General features: G+C 35.5%; 1 pseudogene; it reads left to right on the top strand.

Moving 5' to 3' along the window:
* LOC101704673 (TATA-binding protein-associated factor 172-like) overlaps window positions 1-7,722 on the top strand; it is a 28,945-nt pseudogene extending 21,223 nt beyond the window's left edge.
* The last annotated feature ends 6,301 nt before the right edge of the window (window positions 7,723-14,023 follow it).

The raw sequence follows: 14,023 nt of genomic DNA, 5'->3' as shown, positions 1-14,023 counted from the left end.
ATTTGGGGTCACCATCCCTACTGTTGCTCATGGCCCCTGGCCCATCACACGCAGCTCAGAGGAGGTAATCTGTGCAGGTGCTAACAGCCCCCCATCACAGTTGAAATGAGAAAACACATAAATAAGTCTCAAAACCGGACTTCCAGATCACCTACAGCAACCCCAAACAGAAATGAGATGGAACACTCTGATACTCAACCACCGGGACCCACTGAACTGGCAACAAAAGGGGATCTAGAAAAAATGAAATCAGAAATAATTTCTCAGATAACAGGAGAAATTGTGCGCCTACTGCAAGACATGATTAATAAATCTAGAGAGGAGCTGAGGAACATGATGAAATCCCAATATAAGAAAAAAATGGAATCCATAAAACACATGCAAATAGGTTTACAGGACATGAAAAACTCCATTGAAAGTCTACACAGCAGAATGAGCCAATGTGAGGACAGAATTTCAGATATAGAAGATAAGATTGCAATTAGTGACCAGGAAAAGAAAAATTGCTTCAAAATTATAAGGGAACATGAGAAATCAATCCAGCAGCTGCTAGATAATGCAAAGAAGAATAACATAAGACTGATTGGGCTCAATGAAGAAACAGGAGAGGGTGCAGATGACATAAAAAATCTCTTCACAGAAATAATGGCAGAAAACTTCCCAAGCAGGGGAAAAGAGCTTGACATACACATAAGTGAGGCATATAGGACTCCAAATAGCCTTGATTAAAAAAATCTACATATAGGCATATAATTGTTAAGATTCCAGAAACACAACAGAAGAACAAAGTTCTACAAGCAGTTAGAGAAAAGAAACAAATCACATACAAAGGAAAGCCCATCAGAATCATAGCAGACTTCTCAACACAAACCATCAAGGCAAGAAGAGCTTGGAGTGACATATTCCAAGCCCTAAAAGAAAACAGCCTCTAACCCAGATTGATGTGCCCTGCAAAACTATCTTTGAAAATTGATGAAGAAATAAGATACTTTCATGACAAAGAGCACCTAAGGAACTTCGTGAATACCAAGCGAGCACTCCAAAGAATTTTACACAATATCCTAGGAACAGACATTGAGGATCACAACCCCAGGAAGCAAAGCAGAAGGAACCCATCTGGCATGACAAGAAATTAAATGTAAAGGGGGAGAACCCAACAAAAAGAAAAAGTCATGGCAATGACAAGTCAATACGTTTCAGTTATAACCATCAATGTTAATGGTCTCAATTTACCAATCAAAAGAAATAGACTGGCAGAATAGGTCAAGAAGCAAAATCCAACAATATGCTGCATATAAGAAACACACTTAATTCAAAAGGAAACTCATAGACTGAAAGTTTAAGGGTGGAAAACAATACTCCATGTGACAGAAACCCGAAAAAAAGCACGAGTAGCCATCCTCTTTGCAGATCAAGTAGATTTCAAACCAACACTGATTAAGAGAGATGAAGAAGGACACTACATCCTTGTAAAGGGAACAATCCAAGAGGAAGAGATGACAATCATAAATATCTATGCACCAAACACTAGTGCACACAACTATATAAAACAAATACTAACAGACATGAAAAGTCATATATGCACTAATACAATTGTAGTGGGGGACCTCAACACCCCACTGTCACAAATAGATAGATCAACTAGACTAAAAATAAGTAATGAAATACTAGAACTCAATCAAACTCTTGAACAAATGAACTTAACAGATGTTTACAGAGTCTTCCACCCCACAAAATCAGAATACACATTCTTCTCAGCTGCACATGGGTCATTCTCCAAAATAGACCACATACTCACACATAGAACATGTTTCAGTAAGTGCAAAGGAATTGAAGTTATCCCCTGTATATTATCAGACCATAGTGCAATGAAATTGGAGATCCATAGAAAAAGAAACTCAAAAAATTTCATAAACATGTGGAAATTGAACAACACACTTCAGAATAACCAATGGTTCACAGAGGAAATTAAAGAAGAAATGAGACAGTTCCTTCAATTAAATGACAATGACAATACAACATATCAGAATCTATGGGACACAGTGAAAGCTGTCTTACAAGGGAAATTCATAGCAGTGAATATGCATATTAGGAAAACAGAATGAGTCCAATTAAACAACCTGATGCTGAACCTCAAGCTTCTAGAAAAAGAACAGCAGGACAACCCCAAAACTCAAACAAGGGATGAAATTATAAAGATCAGAGCAGAAATCAATGCAATGGAGACTAAGAGAACAATACAAAAAATCAATGAAGCCAAGAGTTGGTTCTTTGAAAGAATCAACAAAATTGACAAACCTTTAGCCAACCTTGTCAGAAAAAGGAAAGAAAAGGCCCAAATCCATGCAACTGGGAATGAAAAGGGTGAAATTACAACAGACTCAGCAGAAATCCAGAAGATCATCAGTACCTACTTCCAGAACCTATACGCCAATAAGATGGACAACACAGAAGAAATGGACAGATTCCTGGATACATATGAATTACCAAAGTTGAACGAAGAAGACCTAAAAATTCTGAACAACCCAATATCAACCAATGAAATTGAAAATGTAATTAAAACCTTATCAACTAAGAAATGCCCAGGCCCTGATGGCTTCACTGCTGAATTCTACAAGACATTTAGAGAGGAACTGCTGTCACTACTGTTTAAACTCTTCAATGAAATTGAAAGGGAAGCAGTTCTCCCAAATTCATTCCTGGAAGCAAGCATCACCTTGATCCCCAAAGCAGAGAAAGACCCAAATGAAAAAGAGAACTATAGGCCAATCTCACTAATGAACATAGATGCAAAAATCCTTAATAAGATACTGGCAAACAGAATGCAGAAGATCATCAAGAAGATCATACACCCTGATCAAGTGGGGTTCATTCCAGGGATGCAGGGATGGTTCAATATACAAAAATCAATTAATGTAATACACTATATCAATAGAGCCAAGGACAAAAAATTTATGATTATCTCCATAGACGCAGAAAAAGCATTTGACAAAATCCAACATGCATTCATGATAAAAACCCTACAAAAAATTGGAATAGATGGTCTCTACCTCAAACTGATAAAAGCCATCTATGAAAAACCAACAACCAATATCATACTAAATGGTCAAAAACTGAAATCCTTCACACTCAAATCAGGAACAAGACAAGGATGTCCACTATCACCACTCTTGTTCAATATAGTTCTGGAAACATTAGCCATGGCAATTAGACAAGAGAAAGAAATAAAAGGAATAAAGATAGGTAATGAAGAAGTCAAATTGTCATTATTTGCAGATGACATGATACTCTATATAGAAGACCCCAAGAACGCCACCAAAAGTCTTCTAGACTTAATAACCCAATTCAGTCAAGTAGCTGGTTACAAGGTCAACACACAAAAATCAATAGCTTTCCTCTACACCAATGACAGACTCACTGAGAGAGAAATAGGGCAAATAATTCCTTTCACAATAGCATCCAAAAAACTGAACTACCAAGGAATCATCTTAATGAAAGAAATCAAAGACCTCTTCTCTGAAAACTACAGCACTCTGAAAAGAGAGATTGAAGATGATATCAGAAAATGGACAGACATCCCCTGCTCCTGGGTAGGAAGGATTATTAGAGTGAAAATGGCCATACTTCCAAAACTGCTATATAGATTTAATGCAATTCCAATTGAGATCCCAGCAGCATACTTCATAGACCTTGAGAAAACAATCCAAAAATGCATTTAGAACAAGAAGAGACCCAGAATAGCAAAAGCAATTCTAGGTAACAGAGACATGGCAGGGGGTATCACAATCCCCAACCTGCAACTCTACTACAAAGCTATTCTGATAAAAACAGCATGGTACTGGCAAAGAAACAGGCTTGAGGACCAGTGGAACAGATTAGAAGATGCAGAAACAACACCAGACACACTCAGCCATCTCATCTTTGACAAAGGGGCCAAACACCCTCACTGGAGGAAAGATAGCCTCTTTAATAAATGGTGCTGCAAAAACTGGGCTTCAACTTGCCAAAGATTAAAACTAGACCTTTATCTCTCACCATGCACTAAACTAAAATCAAAATGGATTAAAGATCTAAATATTAAAATAGAAACTCTGAACCAGTTGGAACAGAGGTTAGGTAGAACCCTTGAAGACATCGGTGTAGGAAAAGATTTTATGAACAAAACCTCATTTGCCCATGAACTAGCACAAACAATCAACAAATGGGATGTCTTCTTATTAAAAGGCTTCTGCACAGCAATAGAAACCACCAGCAGTGTGAAGAGACAACCCACAAGGTGGGAAAAAATCTTCACCTGCTCTTCCTCAGACAAAGGTCTACTATCTTGAATCTATAAAGAACTTAAAAAGATCAGACCTCCCAAATTTAAAAACCCAATCCGAAAATGGGCAGCTGAAATGAACAGACATTTCTCAGATAAAGTAGAAATAGCAAATAAATACATGAAAAAATGTTCAACATCACTGGTCATTCGAGAGATGCAAATGAAAACAACACTGAGATTACACTTCACTTCAGAAAGAATGGCTGCTATCATGAAATCAACCAATAACAAATGCTGGCAGGCCTGTGGGGAAAGAGGAACCCTGCTCCACTGCTGGTGGGAGTGTAGAGACTGGTGCAACCACAGTGGAAATCAGTATGGAGATACCTCAAAGAACTAGGACTAGAAGTCCCATTTGACCCTGCTATTCCCCTGCTGAGGATCTTCCCCAAAGAATTAAAAGAATCATATCACAGTGATATATGTGTGCCCATGTTCATAGCAGCACAGTTTGTAATAGCTCAAACTTGGATACAGCCCAAATGCCCATCAACTGGAGACTGGATAAAGAAAATGTGGATTTTTATAAAATGGAGTACTACTCAGCCATAAAAAATGAGAAATTACAGTCATTTATAGCTAAGTGGATGCACATTGAGGTGATACTCTTAAGTGAAATAAATAGGACACACATGTCTAAATACCAAATAGTTTCTCTTGTGTGAGAAACTGAAAGTGTAAATAAGGACTAAATGTATAATAAGTGATGTGAAATAGGAAGAAAAGGGGCAAAGGGGAAGGAAGTGGGAGGGCTAGGGGAAAGGATAGAAGGGAATGTGATTAATATGAGAAAATGGAAAAATAGGAACAAAATCTTTGTAAATAGGGAGGACTGGAGGGGTTTAAGGCAGGGCTGGGCAAGGGTGAAAAATAAGAACCAAGAGAGACTATGTAAAGGTGCAAATTTCCAATGATGGATGTCGTTATATTGTCTACCTAAAATGTACCAATTATTAGAATGAATAATCAAAAATGTAAAATAGGAAGAAAATGTCCAAATGGATAGGGGTAATGGGAGGGGCAGGGGAAAGAAAGAAGGGAAAGGAAAAATGATGAGAAATGGAAAAAATGGAAATAAAGTCTTTGTAAATAGGGAAGGGTGGAGGGCATGAAGGAGGGCTAGGAATGGGGAAAAAATCAGAACCAAGATGCATTATGTAAAGGTACAATTCCCAATGAGAACTGTAATTGTGTTGTATACCTACAATGTACCAATAAAAGAATTTAATACAAATAAAAATGAATAATTGATAATTTGAAATAGGAAAAGGTCCAAAGGTGTAGGGGTGGTGGGAGGGAAAGGGGAAAGGAAAGGGAATGGAAATATTATGAGAAAAGAAAAAAATGGAAAAGAAATCTATGTAAATAGGGAAGGGTGGAGGGGGTGAAGGGTGCACAGGTAATGGGGAAAAAAATAAGAACCAAGATACATCACGTACAGGTACAAGCACACAATGATAAATGTAAACATATTGTATACTTAAAATGTACCAATAAAATAATTTTTTAAAAAAGAAAATTATAAAATCCCAGTGCCCATCAATGCTGAACTAAGAAAATATCAACAGGATGGTGTGAACTCATTAGCATTTCTCAATAAGTATAAACTTCATGGAATACTGTGTGATGATATGGGTTTAGGAAAAACTTTTCAGTCCATCTGCATTCTAGCAGGAGATCATTGTCACAGGCCCCAGGAATATGTAAATTCAAAATTGGCAGAATGTATACCACTTCCTTCCTTGGTGGCTTGTCCACCAACCTTAACAGGTCATTGAGTAGATGAAATAGGTAAATTTTGCTCCAGAGAATATCTTAATCCATTGCATTATACTGGACCTCCCACTGAAAGAATAAAGTTCCAGCATCAAGTAAAAAGGCATAATCTCGGGCTGGGCATTTAGCTCAGTGGTTTTGCCACCTGCTGCACAAGCACAAGGACTGGAGTTCGATCCCTAATACCCCCCCCAAAAAAGGAATAATCTGATAGTGGCTTCATATGATGTTGTGAGGAATCATATAGATTTTTTTAGAAATATTAAATTAACTACTGTATTCTTGATGAAGGCTATGTCATCAAAAATAAAAAACAAAATTGTCAAAAGCAGTAAAACAACTGACTGCTAATTATAGGATTATTCTTTCTGGAACACCAATCCAGAACAACGTTTTGGAACTGTGGTCTTTATTTGATTTCCTCATGCCAGGATTTTTGGGTACTTTACTCCTGTTTGCTGCTCGATATAGTAAACCTATATTAGCAAGTAGTGATGCTCGAAGTTCCAGTCGAGAACAAGAAGCAGGTGTTCTTGCAATGGATGCATTGCACTGCCAAGTCCTGCCATTTCTTTTGAGAATGAAAGAAGATGTTCTGCAGGATCTTCCACCTAAAATTATTCAAGACTATTATTGTACTCTTAGTCCTCTCCAGGTTCAGCTCTATGAAGATTTTGCTAAGTCACATGCCAAATATGATGTTGAAGGAAAAGTTTCTTCAGTTGCACTTTCTGCAGAAACTGAAAAACCAAAGATTAAAGTGTACTGGCCATGTATTCCAGGCATTACAATACTTACGTAAACTCTGAAACCACCCAGCATTAGTCTTAACACCTCAACATCCAGAATTCAAGAACATTATTGAAAAGCTGGCAGTTCAGAATTCTTCTCTTCATGATATTCAACATGCGCCCAAACTTTCAGCTTTGAAACAATTGCTATTGGACTGTGGTTTGGGAAATGGCAGCACTTCAGAGAGTGGCACAGGGTCCAATGTGGCCCAGCACAGGATACTGATTTTCTGTCAGCTTAAAAGCATGCTTGGTATAGTAGAACATGATTTGCTCAAACCTCATCTGCCTTCTGTCACTTATTTGAGATTAGGTGGCAGCATACCTCCTGGTCAGAGGCATTCCATTGTTTCCAGGTTTAACAATGATCCATCCATAGATGTGCTGTTACTTACAACTCATGTTGGTGGCCTGGGGCTTAATTTGACAGGCACTGACACAGTTGTGTTTGTGGAGCATGACTGGAATCCTATGCGAGAGCTACAAGCCATGGACCAGACCCATCACATTGGGCAGAAACGTGTCATTAACATTTACCAACTGATAACCAGAGGAACACTGGAAGAGAAAATAATGGGTTTGCAGAAATTCAAGATGAACATAGCGAATACTGTTATTAGCCAAGAGAATTCAAGTTTGCATAGTATGCGGACTGATCACCTTCTTGATCTGTTTACTCTTGATAAGGATGGTAAAGCAGAAAAAGCTGATACCTCTACTTCTGAAAAAGCAAGTATGAAATCAATTCTTGAAAACATGAGTGATCTTTGGGATCAAGAGCAATATGACTCAGAGTACAGCCTGGAAAATTTTATGCATTCACTCAAGTAACTATCAAATATTGTAAATTCAATTGCTGCAAGTTCAGTTACATTTCTGATGATATTCAGCAAATTTCTAAGTTTATTGTGAACTTTTAACTCAATGTGTAAATAGATATGAAGAATATTAAGTATAATGCTGGCTCTTGTTTCACTGGGGGGAACAAGTTATTCTCAAATATTTGCACTGTGTTAAATTTAAATGTTAATGTGAAATGGTTTAAATTTTACATGCTGAATAACTGCAGAGCAGAGGAACTAAACCAGGTTTACATGTGCTACCAGAAGGTGTTCTTATTGGGAATGAGCCTCCTCTCCACAAAGTCACTTTGTACAGGATGAGATCCATGAGTACTTTTAGTGTTCATGTACATTTTTTTCTTTTAAATAGAACTTGTTTTTATAATTGATTAAAATAGAGCTTTTTGTGTGAAAGCCTTAATAAGCCATAATTTTAAGACTATAAGAATAATGACTAAGATATTAGTCAATCTTGGAACATAAAAATGTTAGACAATGAAATGAACCAGACCCTTAGTAAAAACCTTTATATATTTAATGCAGATGCATAGTGTTTTACAAACCTGCAACATCATTTTGTCAACTTTTAAAATATAAATCAACTATTCTAAGTACAGGTACTGGTATATTTAAAGTTACCATAACATCCAATAAGAGGGTGTTTTGCTTTTAAAAAATTTGTTTAATGGCTAGGTTTTAGCCAGATTTAAAGAGCATATGTACTCAATAGGTTTTGATCATATATATATTTTGTAACTATGAATACAGTTTTCCAAAAGTAGATTTAGAATTCCAAAACTATGGTGAAGAGACTGTTTATTGGAATAATGCATTACTGAAGCATAAAAGGGAGAAACAGTTCCTTTATAAACACAAACATACATGAACACACATATCTATATGCACAAATATCTATCCTGTACCCAAGAAGATGTCTCGTTTTGGTGCTAAAAATCATGTAGTTATATAAGACAGCGATAATAATTGGGCATGGAACTGATTAGTGCTACAAAAGTGAGCTCAATGGTGAGTGTGAGTATGTAAGTATAGATAAGCATGTATGTGTATGTATATATAATTTTATAAATTTCACATATAAATAATACATGCCTTGTGCATAGATTCATATGGGATATATTTGTATATAAGTGTACAGGTAATAAACTTCCCCAAGGTTTGTGGCTGGCCATACAGATAGGCATCAGTTTAAAAACCAACAAACCTCAGCTATACAATTACCAGTGTTTGTTTAAAATCTTTATAGTTATACTGTTCTGCAGCACTTAGACATGTACATTTGTCACATTTCAGTAGCTTAGACAACAATATTGTAATACTAAACCTAGCATTCCACATGAGAATAAACATGATTGAAATTGTAAAATAAATGCAATTGTGTGTTATTTGTAGGAAATGATTAGAAAGAGAAGATTAAAATAGTTTAGACACACAGGTTTTTAAAAGCTAAACACTTCCATTGTACAGATTTAGAAGACCAAATGGCTTTACATAGAATATCCACCGTACTTGAGTTGAATGTTTTTTATTAACTATTTATTTACTATTTCCATAAACCAGCTATTTAACATAGCTCATAGAAAGTGATATTTTCTTAGAATATATGAGAAAGAATATCATTAAAGAGCTAGTAAGGGACAGAAGAATTAACACCATACCATAAAAGTTTTCCCTCTAATTTGAAAGGTTGGGTACAACTAAAAATATTTAAGCAGTTTAAATTGTAAGAGTTTAATTTCAAAGTATGTGTGTTTGTCTTTAGTAAAATATTTCTAGAAGGATAGACTAGAAAATAGTGGTTATCTCTGAATGAGAAGTAGTGTGGCATATTAACATTTTAAAAAATAATAGTTTGAGTTGTGAAATATTAATTCACACCCTGCAGTTTTTCAAATAAAAGGAAAGAACTAAGATTCTTAAGTGTTCTAGTCACAGTAGTACGTATTAAGAATGGAGACACCAGAAAAATTTGATAATGAATACTACTAAAGAACTGCTGTAAATTTTATGGATGAGATGATATGATAGTTATGTCTTTAAAAATGTGTGGTTGTAGGAAATAAAACAAGCATGAGAGAACACTGATGCTATTTTAAACTGGGTAATGGGTTCATGAATATCCATTGTATTGTTTCCCTATTTTTTGTGTTTTTTAGAGAACATTTCACTTTTTAAAAAAACAAATTACTAATCACACTTCTTTTAGTGCAATAGTTCTACAAATAATTTTTATGTTTTTCTTTTTACCTAGTGGTGTACTTAAATTTTTCTTTATGAGCATTTGTTTGTTTTATGATAATAAAACACAATGCTATCTTTAAATTGTAAAAGATAAAAATGCATATAATAACTTTACATAACTTCTTACATTTATATTTTTATTTAGGGCTCTTTATGTCTCAGCCTTTATTCAAGTCTTCTTAGCCTTCTAATTTATATCCAGATTATGTTCAATAAGCATTCTTGTTTTCAACAATTTAAGAGTTTTTTAGAAATTTAAAATTTTCCACACTTACCTAAGCACATATATTTTATAACCATAAATGATTATGTAACTCTTGACCATTATGAGTCGTTCTCATGGAAACACTTCAATGTGACTTAACAAAATTTTGTACAAACTCTTTAATTTGGACTCAAAACAATATCTCTCTGTAGCTAAGTAAGCTTCTGAAGTATAACTAAGTCATGCTTTACCCTTCTTAGAAAATGAATTGCTTATTTGTTCAGACATATTATGTTAGGTCAATGACTTTTGTTAAAATATATGACTATACTTTCTTGAGTTTTATATACTCATTATGACATTGAACACTTTCATAGCTTTGTTCATTTAAATTACACACTGAGAACCTAGTATGTGACAGATACTGAGTGAGGCAGTGAGGATGCAAATATAAAACCTCAGCTCTTTACATCAAGCTCACAGTTAAATGGGGAAGAAAGGTAAAAATACTATCAATTAAAACATATTATAATAAGTTTTGTGCTGGATAATATAAAGATTTTCTTGCTATGTCATGATCTCAAGGTTTTCCACATTGCCTTTTTATAACTTTTTGTTAGAAGGGTATACATGTGGCAATAAATTGTAAATGAACATAGCAAAAGGCAATCAAAATGGGAGGAGAAATTAAGAACATGAGGATAGGGTCTGGGGATTTAGGTCAGTAGCACAGTGCCTGCATGGCAAGTGAGAGGTCCTGAGTTTGATCCCTGGTACCAAAAAAAAAAGAACATGAGGACAGGAGCTGTTCTGAGGCTGGTGAAAGACTAAATGTGAAAAAAGAAAAACAACCGCCATCACCAGAACAAGTCCACAGACTGAAATACATAAGGAAACACTAGCCTAATAAAAAGATACTATCTTAGGGCTTAGAGTTTAAATTAGCTTCTCTCCAGATAAACAGTGAGTAAATCATCAAAACCATTAAAATAGTAGAGATTAAACAAAAAATTAGAAGACTGGCAGAAAATTGAGAGGTGGAGAGGAAAGAAAGAGAGAGAAATTCACAAAGAAAAATGTACTGGGACTATATTAGTAAAATAAATCAAAATTTGTTTCACATTCCTTAAAATAAAAGATTCTTCTTGTTATGATTTGGGCCTAGATGTCCCCCCAAAGCCTCATGTGGTCATAGGCTTGACCTACACTGTATGAAGCTGGAATTGATTCATGGTGCAATGCTATGCTAGGAGCACTAGGATTAAGGGTGTGAGTGCTACCCAGCCTAAGTAGTCTGAATAAGATAAAAGGAGGGAAAGATGCTATTAAACCCTCTTGTTACCTTTGCTACCTTGTGTGTGCCATGTTGCTTCTCCTCTGCAATGCTTGTTTGCCGTCCCTGCCTTGGATCCAGCTGATTATGGACTGAAACCTCTATGAAATATGAGCCAAATAAACCCCTTACCCCCCCAACTTTGGGTGTTGAGTATTTTGTCCTAGCAATGAGAGAAAAGTAACTAACATACTTCTGTACTTACCTCACTAGTCAGCAACACTGAAAAGTGATGTTTTAACTTTATATCTCCTTATTTTTCTATAAAAGTAGGAAGGTTAAATCTATTCCTTTTATGAGACTGCTAGGTAACTCAAGAAATAAATAATATGTAGGAAAACTGGTACTCAGATTATGCTCTTTAGCCTATAATTATAATTAAAGTCATAAAAATTTATTTTCTTGAATGTCTAGCTGTTCTTCTAGACTTTTAATTGTATGCCTAGTATGGAGTTCAATGTGTTTTTCTCATTTTGAATATTTAACTATGGAATTATATAATTTTACCATTGATATAATGTTAAATATTCCAATAATGAAAGTAACCATTCTATTACATAAATAAGAGATATACATCTCAAATCTGTAATAAGCTCAAATCAGTAATCCTTAGTACAAACAAATTTATTGTTAGACATTTGCTTGTTAGAAAAACTTTTCTATTGTGAATTGGAACTAGCTCCTCTTACTTGTTCCCTGTTGGTTCCAGTTTGCTCCAGGAAGCTAAAATCATTGCTTTCATTCTGCGATGAATTTAAACTTCCTTGTTCATCTTGTAATTTTTGTTTCCTCCTAAAGTGAAGGTTTAGACCAGGCACTACCACAGGCCTCAGAAAGCTCAATTTATCAATCTATAAAGTGAGAATAATCACAATTATGTAGTAAGGATAAATGAAATAGTATTTAACTATCCTTGAAAAAATATGGATCTATGCAAAGGTACCTCACCACAATGGAACATTTTATATGAGTAGTCTATATTTAGGTTGATTCCAACCAATGGAGAATATTACTAATAAAATAAGCTTGAGAAGCAATTAGGATACAAAATTTTAAATTAGAGACATGGGTTTGGAAAACTTCACATTCCTTTTCTTATCTGTCTCTCAACTTATTATTCATCAATTAGAATTATATTTCTTAGTTTTCCAACTAATTCCTCTGATTTTTTCTTTAGTATATAATTCAACTTGCTTATGATTCATTTGGCTCTGTTTGTGTATAAATTACAGTTCTCTAGGGGAACAGATTCAATATAAAACATAAGCATGATCATACAAGATATTTATTAGGTAGGTTTACAAGTCTAGAAGTGGAAGAGTCTCAATGACCATCTGCCAGATCAAAGACAAAATAATCCAAAATGGCCATCTATTTGCTGGAGACCCAGAGGATCCAGTAGCAGTCAAAAGCTGAAAGCCTGGAAGCTCACCACAGAGTTACCAGTGCAAATCTATTATCAGAAATCTGTAAGCCTGCATTGGAAGACTGAAGAGTCTGTACTGGAAGGCTGAAGGAACTGGAGACCAACATCCAAAGGCAATAGTAAAGACCAGAGCCCCTCCAAAAAAGGGAAACCTTCCTTTTCCTTTATATTTTTATTTTGTCCAAACCACAAGCCTTTTGGTTGGTGCCATCCACATGTGGGGTGGGTCTTCCCTTCTCAGTTTGCTGGCCTGCATGTCAGTCATCCACAGACACACCCAGAACTTATTAATCTGCTAGGTGGTTCATACTGAGGTCAAGTTGACATATCACAATTAGCAATCATTTCAAAGCAAATGAGTCTAATATCTTATGAAAGTCAAGGTTGCTTAGAAACTGTTAAACTGAACCTAAATAATAATATATTTAACATCATAAGGCATGGAAAGGGTTTTAATAGATAAAGTCATAAAGAATACTTTTTTAATCAAACTAAAACATCTGAACTCTGGTCTCAGGCAAGTGCTGCTGCCAAAGTGGGGCCAGTCAAAGATGGAAGGCTTGAAGCTCACTGTAGGGTCCCATGCAAGTCCATATCAAGAAGGCAAAAGGCCTGTGGTAGAAGGCTGAAGTTCTGCACTAGAAGGTTAAAGGATTTGTTCTGGAGGGGGACAGAATCTGCACTGGAAGCCAGGAGACAATGTCCAAGGTGAAGGTGAAGACTGGAACTCCTCCAAAGAAACAGAAGTGAGACTTCCTTCTTTGTTATCCTTTTATTACATTTGGGCAACAAGCCTACCCAGGGTGGGTCTTTTGTCTTCAATAAATCCCTTCAGCCATAGCCAAAACTATGCTGATCCAATTTAGTTGGACATTTCTTACTCAAATTGACACAATTAGTTAACTATCACATGAGCTAAAACTGATCAGAAATGACAAAGAAGGACACTACATATTGGTGAAGGGAGCAAGAGTTAAGAATTATAAACATATATGCACCAAATTCTGGTAAACCTAACATCATAAAATAAACACTAATGAACATGAAAAATCAGATAAACATTGTCT

The sequence above is a fragment of the Heterocephalus glaber genome, unplaced genomic scaffold (assembly GCF_053883595.1).
Source record: "Heterocephalus glaber isolate CG9 unplaced genomic scaffold, H.glaber_assembly_v1.0 deba00001613, whole genome shotgun sequence".
Taxonomy (NCBI): domain Eukaryota; kingdom Metazoa; phylum Chordata; class Mammalia; order Rodentia; family Bathyergidae; genus Heterocephalus; species Heterocephalus glaber.
This window is presented reverse-complemented; position numbering and strand designations above follow the sequence as displayed.